This window comes from Oncorhynchus kisutch, linkage group LG4, assembly GCF_002021735.2.
Source record: "Oncorhynchus kisutch isolate 150728-3 linkage group LG4, Okis_V2, whole genome shotgun sequence".
NCBI classification, from domain to species: domain Eukaryota; kingdom Metazoa; phylum Chordata; class Actinopteri; order Salmoniformes; family Salmonidae; genus Oncorhynchus; species Oncorhynchus kisutch.
Window position 1 is genome coordinate 43,523,021 of NC_034177.2, and position 15,209 is coordinate 43,538,229.

The window sequence follows — 15,209 nt, forward strand, 5'->3', positions numbered from 1 at the left end:
CAATGATTAATCTCCTTTTTTCATTCCTTTTCCCCACAATCCAGGTGAAGGACAAAAGCAACAAACACCTGTACACAAAGCAGTGCCTGCATTTCATCCATCCATGACGATAACCTGTGTGGTTGCCTGTGTCTCCTGTCATAAGCCTTTAAATGTGACTGTGCTGTTGGAACCATGATGTTCTCTGCTGTGGAGCGGCTCAAAATGGAGTCTTGGCCGTTGTCTTTTCTCTGTCTGTCTGTGTCAAGGGGCACCAGTAACTACTGCTCTCACTGCATCAGACAGAAGATATGCAGTGTGTGCAGACAAGGGAAACATATTTATTTGAGAATCTCTTTAGGGAATGAGTTCTTTGCCCCTCGGGCTGTCTGTCTGCTTCATGTGGAACCCTCACTGAGACTGCCTCTATGCAGAGACATGGCTCTGTCTGCCAGTGGACTTCCAGTTCAGACTGTGTACAGCTGGTCCCTTCCTGCAAGAACATCTGGAGATCCTGCTCCTCTGTCTGCAGCCTTACACTGGTTGGACAAAGCTACTGGTCATTGGGTTTTGTCTGGAGGAAGGCTCTTCCCCTGACTATAGCTCTCCTATGGACCTCCAGCCCCTTCGGTCCTGTCCAAACCTCTACAGAAGAGAAAAATGGATCCGGTGATGAGAAGAGGGGGCTGGTGTTATTGTTTCTTTGGGGGTTTTCCCCAAATGTTTTTAAACTCAGGTGTAGAGAAGGAGGAACTTTAAGACTGAAGAGAAGCCGTCATCAGAACCCTGTCGACAGACGGGCCTTGCCGTTTACTTTTTGTTGAATGTATGTGTGAATGATAGATATAGACCTGCAGAGAGCCTTCTCTGCTATGCACTAGGGATAGTCTACACATACTGGAGTGGCCTTGGAATTTTTACGTTGGTGCTTGTTTTATATATATATATATATATATATTAGTCGAAGTTGGAAGTTTACATACACCTTAGCCAAATGCATTTAAACTCAGTTTTTCACAATTCCTGACGTTTAATCCTAGTAACAATTCTCTGTCTTAAGTCAGTTAGGATCACCACTTTATTTTAAGAATGTGATATGTCAGAATAAAATAGAGAACAAGGTAGAGAATGATTTATTTATTTCGTCACATTCCCAGTGGGTCAGAAGTTTACATACACTCAATTAGTATTTGGTAGCATTGCCTTTTCAATTGTTTAACTTGGGTCAACTGTTTCGGGTGGCCTTCCACAAGCTTCCCACAATAAGTTGGGTGAATTTTGGCCCATTCCTCTTGACAGAGCTGGTGTAACTGAGTCAGGTTTGTAGGCCTCCTTGCTCGCACAAGCTTTTTCAGTTCTGCTCACACATTTTCTATAGGATTGAGGTCAGGGCTTTGTACTGGCCACTCCAATACCTTGACTTTGTTGTCCTTAAGACATTTTGCCACAACTTTGGAAGTATGCTTGGGGTCATTGTCCATTTGGAAGACCCATTTGCGACCAAGCTTAAACTTCCTGACGGTTGTCTTGAGATGTTGCTTCAATATATCCACATAATTTCCTCCTTAATGATGCCATCTATTTTGTGAAGTGCACCAGTCCCTCCTGTAGCAAAGCACCCCCACAACATGATGCTGCCATCTCCATGCTTCACGGTTGGGATGGTGTTCTTCGGCTTGCAAGCCTCCCCCTTTTCCTCTAAACATAACGATGGTCATTATGGCCAAACAGTTCTATTTTTGATTCATCAGACCAGAGGACAGTTCTCCAAAAATAGGATCTTTGTCCCCATGTGCAGTTGCAAACCGTAGTCTGTCTTTTTTATGGCGGTTTTGGAGCATTGGCTTCTTCCTTACTGAGCGGCCTTTCAAGTTATGTCGCTATAGGACTCGTTTTACTGTGGATATAGATACTTTTGTACCCATTTCCTCCAGCATCTTCACAAAGTCCTTTGCTGTTGTTCTGTTGTTGGAAATTGCTCCCAAGGATGAACTAGACTTTTTTTCTGGGGTCTTGGCTGATTTCTTTTGATTTTTCCCATGATGTCAAGCAAAGAGGCACTGAGTTTGAAGGTCGGCCTTGAAATTCATCCACAGGTACACCTCTAATTGACTCAGGCTAATTGACATCATTTATCAGAAGCTTCTAAAGCCATGACATCTCCTGAAATTTTCCAAGCTGTTTAAAGGCACAGTCAACTTAGTGTATGGTAACTTCTGACCCACTGGAATATGTAGACAATTGTTGGATTAATTACTTGTGTCATGCACAAAGTAGATGCCTTAACTGACCTGCCAAAACTAGTTTGTTAACAATACTTTTGTGGAGTGGTTGAAAAACTAGTTTTAATGACTCCGACATAAGTGTATGTAAACTTCCGACTTCAACTGTAACTCTTCACTGTAGTTGACCTCTTGTCTCAAACTAGGGAATTATGTTGGATGGTTTTCCACACTTCCATGTGTCCTGCTGGTTGGTATACGCACTAAGTGAACATGAGTTAGAATCAACAATTGATGTATGCTAAGGTCTTTTTTTTAATGTTAATGTTGTCATCTTTACAGCCCATTTCATTTAACCTGGACCATGTATTGCATTCCATACATTTGGCGAAAAATAACACCTAACATGGTAATCCCACTGTAGCTCCTTTTTATGGTGAGTTTTATTATTCTATTTGTAACGGTTAAGATTGTATCCACAATTGCACCCATGCATGATTATTTCTTCACGTCAGTGCTTCATCCTCCCCAATTCAATTAACCTTTTATATGTCCTCAGGGTGTACAGTTTTTATACGGGTATTTTAATTAATTATTTGAAGGACAAGGAAATATGACTGGAATTGTGACAAATGAATCAACCTAATTTTATGTGAAGAAACTGATAAACCAATATTGTTTTTGCAAGATTCTGTGTTATTTTTGGTCCTCTTGTGACAGGGGGGGGCTTTCTCACTGCCAACCTGTTTGCTTTGTTTAGGGTTAAATAAAATATCTATTCCGTTTTGTACTAATTGGAATAGTTGAGTTTTTCGACATTCCAGTTTGTTTTTTGTTTATTGTTGCTCTTGTCATTGCCACTATACAGTACCAGTCAGAAGTTAGGACACCTACTCATTCAAGGGGTTTGCTTAATTTTTACTATTTTCTACATTGTAGAATAATAGTGAAGAAGACATCAAAACTATGAAATAACGCGTATGAAATCATGCAGTAACCAAAAAAGTGTTAAATCCAAATATGTGATATTCTTCAAAGTGAGCCACCGTTTGCCTTGATGAAAGCTTTGCACACTCTTGGTATTCTCTCAACCAGTTTCACCTGGAATACTTTTCCATCAGTCTTGAAGGAGTTCCCACATATGCTGAGCACCTGTTGCCTGGTTTTTCCTTCACTCTGCAGTCCAACTCATCCTAAACCATCTCAATTGAGTTGAGGTCGGGTGATTGTGGAGGCCATGTAATCCGATGCAGCACTCCATCACTCTCCTTGGTCTAATAGCCCTTACACAGCCTGGAGGTGTGTGGGGTCATTGTCCTGTTGAAAAGAATTATAGTCCTATAAAGAGCAAACCAGATGGGGTGGTGTGTCGCTACAGGATGCACTGGTAGCCATGCTGGTTAAGTGTGCCATGCTTCATGGTGGGAACTAGACATGCGGAGATCATCCGTTAACCTGCTCTGCGTCTCACAAAAACACCTCGGTTGAAATCAAAAATCTCAAATTTGAAAAAATCTCAAACTCATCAGACCAAAGGACAGATTTCCACCATTCTAATGTCCATAGCTTGTGTTTCTTGGCCCAATAAATCTTCTTATTAGTGTCCTTTAGTAGTGATTTCTTTGCAGCAATTTGACCATGAAGGCCTGCTTTCACATGGTCTCCTCTGAACAGTTGATGTTGATGTCTTACTTGAACTCTGAAACATTTATTTGGACTGCAATTTCCGAGGCTGGTAACTCTAATGAACTTGTCCTCTGCAGCAGAGCTAACTCTGGGTCTTCCTTTCCTGTGGCTGTCCTTATGAGAGCCAGTTTCATCATAGCGCTTGATGGTTTTTGCAACTGCACTTGAAGAAACTTTCAAAGTTCTTAATTTTCTGCATTGACTGAGCTTCATGTCTTAAAGTAATGATGGACTGTATCTCTTTGCTTATTTGAGCAGTTCTTGTCATAATATGAACTTGGGCTAGCTAATGTATACCACCCCTAGACAACTAATCGACTCAAATTCATTAAGAAGGAAATAAATTCCACAAACTAACTTTTAACAAGGCACACTTGTTAATTGAAATGCATTCCAGTTGACTACCTCATGAAGCTGGTTGGGAGAATGCCATGACTATGCAAAGCTTTCATCAAGGCAAAGGGTGGCTACTTTGATCAAAAAAAATCCAGGGCTGTATCACATCCGGTCATGATTGGGAGTCCCATAGAGCGGCGCACAATTGGCCCAGCGTCGTCCGGGTTTGGCTGGGGTAGGCCGTCATTGTAAATAAGAATTTGTTCTTATTAACTGACTTTATCGAGTAAAAAAAATAAAAAATTAAACAAGTAAGAAATATATTGATTTAACACTTTTTTTTGGTTACTATATGATTCCATATGTTATTTCATAGTTTTGATGTCTTCACTATTCTACAATATAAAGAAAAACCCTTGAATGAGTAGGTATGTTCAAACTTTTGACTGGTACTGTACACGGTGAGTGATTTTTGTCTTTGAACAATTAATCTGTGTAGATTGATGTCTTCCCCATCTTATCATATCCATGTTGCGCCTGGGAGCCCCACAGGTATAGTGATTGCAACAGATTAATCTACCTCATAGCCAGTTCACTGGCATCCACTAAGTCCCTCCACTCACCAGAGTCAGTCCCCAGCACACAAATGGCCTAACACTACTATTGTCATGACTATGTCTAATTTTCCCAGTGCCAAGTCATGTTACTGTCCTGAACAAAAGTATAGCGGACCCGTCCTTGGAACATTGTATTGTAAGGTTATTTGTGTTACCGCCGGTGGGGGGGGTTGTTAAAGGGCGTATGTCTGAGGTCGTCAGAAAAGGGCTCTTTAAATATGATCTTGTCTCACCAGCTGTATAGATTGCATGTCTTCCTGCCACATTGTGTGGTGAGTAGACAACCTGGGCCCTGTGGTTCTACTGGATCTGTGTTAGGCAGCATAGAGATGGCAGTGTAGTTCCCTCAATTATAGACACCTATGGCATTAACAGGAAATGTGCTCAAGGAGGGATGAATATAGGAAAATACTAGAAGCTGTGAGACTTTTGATTTGTCCCAGGATACTGTATATCAGGGATCATCAACTAGATTCAGCCGCAGGCCAATTTTCTTTCTTGAGCGAATGGTCGGTGGGCCGGAACATGATTACAAATCATTTGTATACTGCAATTTGACCGCAAAAAGGCCAAAAATATATATTTCACCTAAAACATCATTTCAAACCTTGCTTACATTTGTATATGATCACATGTATCTCTCTATTATCCGTGGGAATTCTTAGGAACAAGTTTTGCTCAGAAAACTTGGGGGGCCAAATAAAACCACCCGCGAGCCAGTTGGGGAACCCTGCTGTTTAAGGATGTATTGTTTTACTTGCTAGGGATTTTTAGTACTAGATGAGGTCTTCTCGTAGGTAGTGTGATCATTTGTGCTGTCCATGTATGGACAGTGTAGTTGTAAATGGTCTGTGAGGTTATCATACTGTTATGCAGCTTTGTTGTCGCTGATGTGTAGTCTGCACAAGACATGGAAGTCTGTATGCCACTCACTCCACTTCTACTCTGTCATCCAGTTTGTCTGCACTAGTAAAATATCTAGATTTGATTAAATGTGAATCATATTTATTTGCTCTTAAATGTTGTACATTTTGACTTTTTTTATATAAATGTTACCTTTGGTTGTTTTTTTGTTTTTAAGCAGTTGACATTTACCTCTGTAGCATGGCAGCATCAAAAAAGACCCTGTATGTTTCATCTGACTGACATAGATTATTTTGGAAATGGACTGTATTTTCTATACTGCACATTTCTTAGAATAAATAACTTTTCCTGAATTGAAGTATGTTGCTTGTTCTCCATTTTCTTTGGTGATAGGGGAGGGAGGGAGAGCTGAGGCTTGGTTGATGTTACTGAAATATGCTTAGGCCTATCAAAGGACAGTTTCTTGTAAAGGAGTAGCCTATCGGATAGGCCTACTGGTATGGCAGAAACGTAGGTGTAAGGCTTCTGACTTGATTATTTAAATAATGCAAGACTGTTTATGCCTTGATGAATTGGGAAATGGAATTGGAAAAAAAAACTAAGACCTGGCTTCTGCATTGATGTTTCTGTCTTGAAGTGTTTGTCATTGTCCTCGTTTTAGTACACTTTTATAATCGATGTTAAATCAAATAATAAAATGGTCAGAATTCCAGTGTTCAGGTACAGTAACTGTGGATCCATATGTGCAAGGCATGGACTTATGGACATGCAACCTTATAACTGTCAAAAAATAAATACACAATATTTTTCACTTTTTTTCCCAGAGCTTTATTTTTTTTTCTCCATGTAGGACCAGGCTTGTGCCTTGATGGATGTTTTCCCTTATGAAGTACTTGATGGTGAAGTATTCATTGAGGGTCCACCTCAATCTCCTCTCCAGTATACCTATACATACTTGTACTGGGGGGAGCTCAGCCAAGTGCTGTAGTACACGGGCTGAGCAGCATAGTAGGGTAGCCGCAGCAATAGGTGGGCTAGCAGCGGTTGCCCAGGTGTGTCATCTGCTAATAGATCTCTGGTTTCTTCACCGGCATGCCATTTTGACCATGCACCCAGGGTCTAAATCTTCCGAAGGGTCTCTGGGTTGAGCTTTTCTTGAAGGCTGTGCCGGTGTCTTGGTTGCCAGTGGAGGTAGTGGCCGCAATTGAATCCAGCAGGCTCTTCACCATCTCCCGGATTTCTGTCGTCAGGTCCTTTGCAAAGAGTCTCAGGAGACAGCCAGTCACTGCCAAACATAATAAAATAAATGTTTCTCGTGTTGTTCATGGTCACTATACCTGCTTGGCACACCATAAAGTAGCCTAGTTGAGAGACTATGACCAACTGAATATTGGAAAATGGTACACAGAAATACATTTAGTAGGCTAATAGATAGCAGTGACCCTGCTATTTTAAGTGGCCATCAACTGCTTTCAAAAGTGTTTTCCCGCAACTATTAAGAAATGTGCAGTCGCTGGGCATAGATGTTTCTCCCTCTGGCACTTGCAAATTTTAAAGCGCCTCTGGGGGAATATTTCTTGCATGGAGTTTGACAAGCTGACCAATTGAATAGGTAAACCATTCTGATTTTGCTGTTGGTTACTCGTGGTGTTGGCTGAGGAAAATTAAATGTGCGCAGCAATTTTCATTCGATATTGCAAAATTTGCTTAACCAAAGGTACTGGGCTCTGCACCTGGCTCTTACTGGCTGCTGGTCTCAGAGCATTTTGTATTATTCTGTACGTAAATCTGAGACACTCCGTTTAATATGACATGTTACGTTTCGTATGGTTAGCAAGGTAGCTAATGTTAGCTAGGTTAGAGGACGGGTTAGCTAAAGGGTTACGGTTCGGGGAAGGGTTAGCTAACATGCAAAGTAGCTAAAAAGTATTAAGTAGTTAAAGTTGCTAATTAGCTCAAATGCTAATGTCTGTAACGCAACACCCCAACCAACCACCGTCCTTTAGTTTTTTGCCTTAAGTGACCTTCTGTCTTATGTTACATTTGGTGTGGTAACATACATATTTACGTTTACTATGTTACGTCTAGTCTGAGGCCAGGCTGCTCATTTGGAGTATAGCTGCAGGATCTCGCCCCAGACCAATTTTTACCCCTGGTAGCATAAGTAACAACACACGAGAAATTACAGTGTGTAGTTTGAATGACATGAAGGTCTTGGTTCCAAAAGTGTCAGGAAGGCCTATTGTATTGGCATGGTCTGTTTGACCTTTTTTTATAATGATTTCTCTTGCTTTATTAAGTCGATCAGGTTTGTGAAGGTGTTATATTAATTATTCAGTTTGCTAAAATGCAGTTCTTTTTTTTCAGTATAACCATAGAAATACAAATTCCTACACTAAATAACAACCTTTGAAATGAAGGTTAATTAGGTTCACATTTCTGATTCCTTGTATCACTGACAGTCCGTTAAAATAACTGAAAAATGGCATCTATTGAAATGCAAACAGACAAAACAAGAGGACGTCTGCGACACAAAGCATTAATCTATTGTGGCACTGCATGTTGTCTCCTCTCATCAGCTTCATCCACTTGACATGTGAATCAACCCCCCCAACGAGCGAGACCGGGTGACCCGCTGTTTTGGGAAGTGAGTAGGAGGTAGTGGTACACTTATAGGCTACAGAACCGAAAACGGCTAGTTGTTATTATAGAGCAATATAGGAGCACCAATTCATCACTTCACTTTCACGGACAGGTTTCTTAATAAGTGGTGAGAAACATGGTCTAATAATAATTAAGGCACTGAGGCAATGTTCAACAACGTGTTATATGTATCCATCTGTTCAGTGTGAACGCGATCTCTGTTACTTTGTTACACTTTTGAATTGTTGTTAAATACATCTTTGTTACGTTGGTAGTTACATTGAAATCGCCAACGTGTCAAACCATCGCGTAGCCCAGCCTGGTCTCATTGCAGTCGTGGCTCTAAACTTTAAACTGAACAATATTTATAGGCGACCGCCGAAGCATGGGGTTGTCAAGCTCAACAACTCAACTCTGTTACATGAAATAAAGAACTATTACTTATCAAAACTATTTTTTATTGCAACAATGTATGCAATTTCTTAATTTCATGCATGCCATGTGGTCTTCTGTTCACCACATGAGCAGCAGCGGCCATTTTAAGGCGAAAAAGTCAACCCCATCACACTCAACCCTGTTACTTTTTTGATCAATAACAGCGTTGTGAGACTGTGACAGGTTTGAGTTTGTCACTTCGTGAAGTTATCCAATTATTCAAATTCATTATTATTGTTCATCTTCATTCTTATACATGCATATGTTGACTGCACTGTCCATGTTAAAGGTCAATTTTGGGCCAAAACACCAAAAGAACAGCTATAAGCTATAACTGATCATACCTGTTTTTTTTATGCTTAACCGATGAATAAAAAATTATTACAAATGTTGAATACGATATTTGGCTGAAGTGCCATTTCTTACCGATCTCTGCAGCTTCCACCAAAAAACAAATCCTGTGAAATGACGTTAACACATACTGGAGGAGTTACTGGCTAGCTACAGCAGCTAGCTTAGCTAACAAAATAACTATGTTGGTTGCAGCGTGCATGGTGAGAATGAAGCATCGATGAGCCACCAAAGGGACGACCCATTTCTGTTTGAAAATTGAGAAAGAGGCGTAGTTGGTCCATTTTTGTGCCCAAAATCTACCTTTAAGTATATATACTGTCGTCCACAGGCCTATTAGAGTGAAGTCACTGGAGAATCCACTTGTATATAGGCCTATTGAGTGAAGTCACTGGAGAGCATCCTATTCGTCTATCAACATTTCTGCTAAGATCTTCACATCTCAGTCTAAAGTAAATTGCCCTGAAATCAGGATTAGGGTTTAATATTTTCCCGGGATTTTACAAATGTTCCATCCTGAGAATAAGTCATTTTTATCCCGGTTAACCCGGTATTTCCCGCCAAAACCAGAAGTCTCCTTCTAAAGCATTATGAAGTATATACATAGTCCTATGTCTGAATTTGATTAGAGCTTTGATCGAAAATTCAAGCTGATGCTACCTGAGCCTGATGAGCCACATGTTAAATACATTTAATGAGCCCAAGCCCAAAAAAGTCAATGATGGTGCCCTTATACTGTGGGCCTATAGGGTATACTGTAGGCTACTGCACATTACGCAAAATAGAAAAACATAAAAGCCCACAGATGTAGCTAGCTACAGTGCCTTGCGAAAGTATTCGGCCCCCTTGAACTTTGCGACCTTTTGCCACATTTCAGGCTTCAAACATAAAGATATAAAACTGTATTTTTTTGTGAAGAATCAACAACAAGTGGGACACAATCATGAAGTGGAACGACATTTATTGGATATTTCAAACTTTTTTAACAAATCAAAAACTGAAAAATTGGGCGTGCAAAATTATTCAGCCCCCTTAAGTTAATACTTTGTAGCGCCACCTTTTGCTGCGATTACAGCTGTAAGTCGCTTGGGGTGTCTATCAGTTTTGCACATCGAGAGACTGACATTTTTTCCCATTCCTCCTTGCAAAACAGCTCGAGCTCAGTGAGGTTGGATGGAGAGCATTTGTGAACAGCAGTTTTCAGTTCTTTCCACAGATTCTCGATTGGATTCAGGTGCGGACTTTGACTTGGCCATTCTAACACCTGGATATGTTTATTTTTGAACCATTCCATTGTAGATTTTGCTTTATGTTTTGGATCATTGTCTTGTTGGAAGACAAATCTCCGTCCCAGTCTCAGGTCTTTTGCAGACTCCATCAGGTTTTCTTCCAGAATGGTCCTTGGCTCCATCCATCTTCCCATCAATTTTAACCATCTTCCCTGTACCTGCTGAAGAAAAGCAGGCCCAAACCATGATGCTGCCACCACGTTTGACAGTGGGGATGTGTGTTCAGCGTGATGAGCTGTGTTGCTTTTACGCCAAACATAACATTTTGCATTGTTGCCAAAAAGTTCAATTTTGGTTTCATCTGACCAGAGCACCTTCTTCCACATGTTTGGTGTGTCTCCCAGGTGGCTTGTGGCAAACTTTAAACAACACTTTTTATGGATATCTTTAAGAAATGGCTTTCTTCTTGCCACTCTTCCATAAAGGCCAGATTTGTGCAATATACGACTGATTGTTGTCCTATGGACAGAGTCTCCCACCTCAGCTGTAGATCTCTGCTGTTCATCCAGAGTGATCATGGGCCTCTTGGCTGCATCTCTGATCAGTCTTCTCCTTGTATGAGCTGAAAGTTTAGAGGGACGGCCAGGTCTTGGTAGATTTGCAGTGGTCTGATACTCCTTCCATTTCAATATTATCGCTTGCACAGTGCTCCTTGGGATGTTCAAAGCTTGGGAAATCTTTAAACAACAGTATCTCGGACCTGCCTGGTGTGTTCCTTGTTCTTCATGATGCTCTCTGCGCTTTTAACGGACCTCTGAGACTATCACAGTGCAGGTGCATTTATACGGAGACTTGATTACACACAGGTGGATGGTATTTATCATCATTAGTCATTTAGGTCAACATTGGATCATTCAGAGATCCTCACTGAACTTCTGGAGAGAGTTTGCTGCACTGAAAGTAAAGGGGCTGAATAATTTTGCACGCCCAATTTTTCAGTGTTTGATTTGTTAAAAAAGTTTGAAATATCCAATAAATGTCGTTCCACTTCATGATTGTGTCCCACTTGTTGTTGATTCTTCACAAAAAAATACAGTTTTATATCTTTGTTTGAAGCCGGAAATGTGGCAAAAGGTCGCAAAGTTCAAGGGGGCCGAATACTTTCGCAAGGCACTGTATATGCTCTCTTGGCTAAATAAATTAAACTTGCTCCTGTAGGTTAATCTTTTTGATTGAACTGTATTACTGTATTATACTGTATTATATTAATTATGCACACCGATCAAGCAGGGAGAGAACATTCTGGTGCTGCACATACGGCCTACAAAGTTAGAGTATAGGCTAGATTGTATTTCATACAGTTGAAGTCGGAAGTTTACATACACCTTAGCCAAATACATTTAATATCAGTTTTTCACAATTACTGCCATTTAATCCTAGTAAAAATTCCCTTTCTTAGGTCAGTTAGGATCACCACTTTTTATTTTAAGAATGTGAAAAGTCAGAATAATATTAGTGATTTATTTCAGCTTTTATTTCTTTCATCACATGCCCAGTGGGTCAGACGTTTACACACACTCAGTTAGTATTTGGTAGCATTGCTTATGAATTGTTTAACTTGGGTCAAATGTTTTGAGTAGCCTTCCACAAGCTTCCCACAATAAGTTGGGTGAATTTTGGCTCATTCCTCCTGACAGAGCTGGTTTTAACTGAGTCAGGTTTGTAGGCCTCTTTGCTCGCACACGCTTTTTCAGTTCTGCCCACATTTTCTATAGGATTGAGGTCAGGGCTTTGTGATGGCCACTCCAATACCTTGACTTTGTTGTCCTTAAGCCATTTTACCACAACTTTGGAAGTATGCTTGGGGTCATTGTCCATTTGGAAGACCCATTTGCAACCAAGCTTTAACTTCCTGACTGATGTCTTGAGATGTTGCTTCAATATATTCACATACTTTTCCTCCTCATGATGAAATCTATTTTGAAGTGCACCAGTCCCTCCTGCAGCAAAGCACCCCCACAACATCCTGCCAGCCCCGTGCTTCACGGTTGGGATGGTGTTCTTCAGCTTGCAAGCATCCCCTTTTTCCTCCAAACATAACGATGGTCATTATGGCCAAACAGTTCTATTTTTGTTTCATCAGACTAGAGGACATTTCTCCAAAAAGCACAATCTTTGTCCCCATGTGCAGTTGCAAACCATAGTCTGGCTTTTTTATGGTGGTTTTGGAGCAGTGGCTTCTTCCTTGCTGAGTGGCCTTTCAGGTTATGTCGATATAGGACTGTACTGTGGATATAGATATTTTTGTACCTGTTTCCTCCAGCATCTTCACAAGGTCCTTTGCTGTTGTTCTGGGATTGATTTGCACTTTTCGCACCAAAGTACGTTCATCTCTAGGAGACAGAACGCGTCTCCTTCCTGAGCGGTATGACTGCTGTGTGGTCCCATGGTGTTTATACTTGCATACTATTGTTTGTACAGATGATCGTGGTACCTTCAGGCATTTGGAAATTGCTCCCAAGGATGAACCAGACTTGTGGAGGTCTACAATTTTTTTCTGAGGTCTTGGCTGATTTCTTTTGATTTTTCCATGATGTCAAGCAAAGAGGCACTGAGTTTGAAAGTAGGCCTTGAAATACATCCACAGGTACACCTCCAATTAACTCAAATTAGGTCAATTAGCCTATCAGAACCTTCTAAAGCCATTTTCTGGAATTTTCCGAGCTGTTTAAAGGCACAGTCAACTTAGTCTATGTAAACTTCTGACCCACTGGCATTGTGATACACTGAATTATAAATGAAATAATCTGTCTGTAAACAATTGTTTGAAAAATTACTTGTCATGAACAAAGTAGATGTCCTAACCAATTTGCCAAACTATAGTTTGTTAACAAGAAATGTGTGGAGTGGTTGAAAAACAAGTTTTAATGACTCCAACCTAGGTGTATACAGTTGAAGTTTACATATATCAACTGTATATTTAACCATGCAATGGGGACAATATAAACTAAGCAAAAAAATAAACGTCCCTTTTCAGGACCCTGTCTTTCAAAGATAATTCATAAAAATCCAAACTTCAGATCTTCATTGTAAACACTGTTTCCCATGCTTGTTCAATGAACCATAAACAATTAATGAGCATGCACCTGTGGAACGGTCGTTAAGACACTAACATTTTACAGACAGTAGGCAATTAAGGTCACAGTTATGAAAACTTAGGACACTAAAGGGGCCTTTCTACTGACTCTGAAAACACCAAAAGAAAGATGCACAGGGTCCCTGCTCATCTGCGTGAACATGCCTTAGGCATGCTGCAAGGAAGCATGAGGACTGCGGATGTGGCCAGGGCAATAAATTGCAATGTTTGTACTGTGAGACGCCTAAGACAGCGCTACAGGGAGACATGACAGACAACTGATCGTCCTCGCATTGGCAGACCACATGTAACAACACCTGCACAGGATCGGTACATCTGAACATCACACCTGCGGGACAGGTACAGGATGGCAACAACAACTGCCCGAGTTACACCAGGAACGTACAATCCCTCCATCAGTGCTCAGACTGTCCGCAATAGGCTGAGAGAGGCTGGACTGAGGGCTTGTAGGCCTGTTGTAAGGCATCACCGGCAACAACGTCGCCTATGGGTACAAACCCACCGTCGTTGGACCAGACAGGATTGGCAAAAAGTGCTCTTCACTGACGAGTTGCGGTTTTGTCTCACCAGGGGGGATGGTAGGATTCGGATTTATCGTCAAAGGAATGAGCGTTACACCGAGGCCTGTACTCTGGAGCGGGATCGATTTGGGTTGGAGGGTCCGTCATAGTCTAGGGCGGTGTGTCACAGCTTCATTGGACTGAGCCTGTTGTCATTGCAGGCAATCTCAAAGCTGTGCGTTACAGGGAAGACATCCTTCTCCCTCATGTGGTACCCTTCCTGCAGGCTCATCCTGACATGACCCTCCAGCATGACAATGCCACCAGCCTTACTGCTCATTCTGTGTGTGATTTCCTGAAAGACAGGAATGTCAGTGTTCTGCCATGGCCAGCGAAGAGCCCGGATCTCAATCCCATTAAGCACGGCTGGGACCTGTTGGATCGGAAGGTGAGGGCTAGGGCCATTCCCCCCCAGAAATTTCCGGGAACTTGCAGGTGCCTTGCTTGGTGGAAGAGTGGGGTAACATCTCACAACAGGAACTGGAAAATCTGGTGCAGTCCATGAGGAGGAGCTGCACTGCAGTACTTAATGCAGCTGGTGGCCACACCAGATACTGACTGTTACTTTTGATTGTGACCCCCTTTGTTCAGGGACACATTATTCCATTTCTGTTCGTCACACATCTGTGGAACTTGCTCAGTTTATGTCTCAGTTGTTGAATCTTGTTATGTTCATACAAATATTTACATATGTTAAGTTTGCTGAAGATAATCGCAGTTGACAGTGAGAGGACGTTTCCTTTTTTGTTGAGTTTACAAATGTCGAAGTCCATAACGTACCGTCTTGGTGGAATGACCTATTTGTAAAATGTATATTTTTGTTTAACACTTTGACCATAACCTTAAAGTATTAGGTATAAGCCATCAACCGTATACACAAATTAACAACACAAGGTCTGAATCACAAAGCGGTTTGTTGACAACCAACAGCTGGTGATGGTGCTGCTGTCTTTGACCACACCCACCACCAGGGCGCACTAGACTACTGACAGACAATGCCTGAAATTGGCTACAATTACTCTCAAAACCAAATTTAATTAATTAATTGAGCATGTATGTATCATATTCAGATGTAAATGTAAACATTGTAGCCTCTGAGGTCCTGCAGACCCTCTCCTCTAAATATGAAA

The 15,209-nt window shown here is 41.2% G+C and overlaps 1 protein-coding gene across 1 annotated transcript in view; it reads left to right on the top strand.

The window, feature by feature from the left end:
- LOC109888897 (cat eye syndrome critical region protein 2 homolog) overlaps positions 1–3,019 on the top strand; it is a 62,530-nt gene extending 59,511 nt beyond the window's left edge. The window contains exon 19 of the mRNA XM_031823002.1: positions 45–3,019. The gene's annotated coding sequence lies outside the window, so the exon portion shown is untranslated. The remainder of the gene's footprint in view (positions 1–44) is intronic.
- The last annotated feature ends 12,190 nt before the right edge of the window (positions 3,020–15,209 follow it).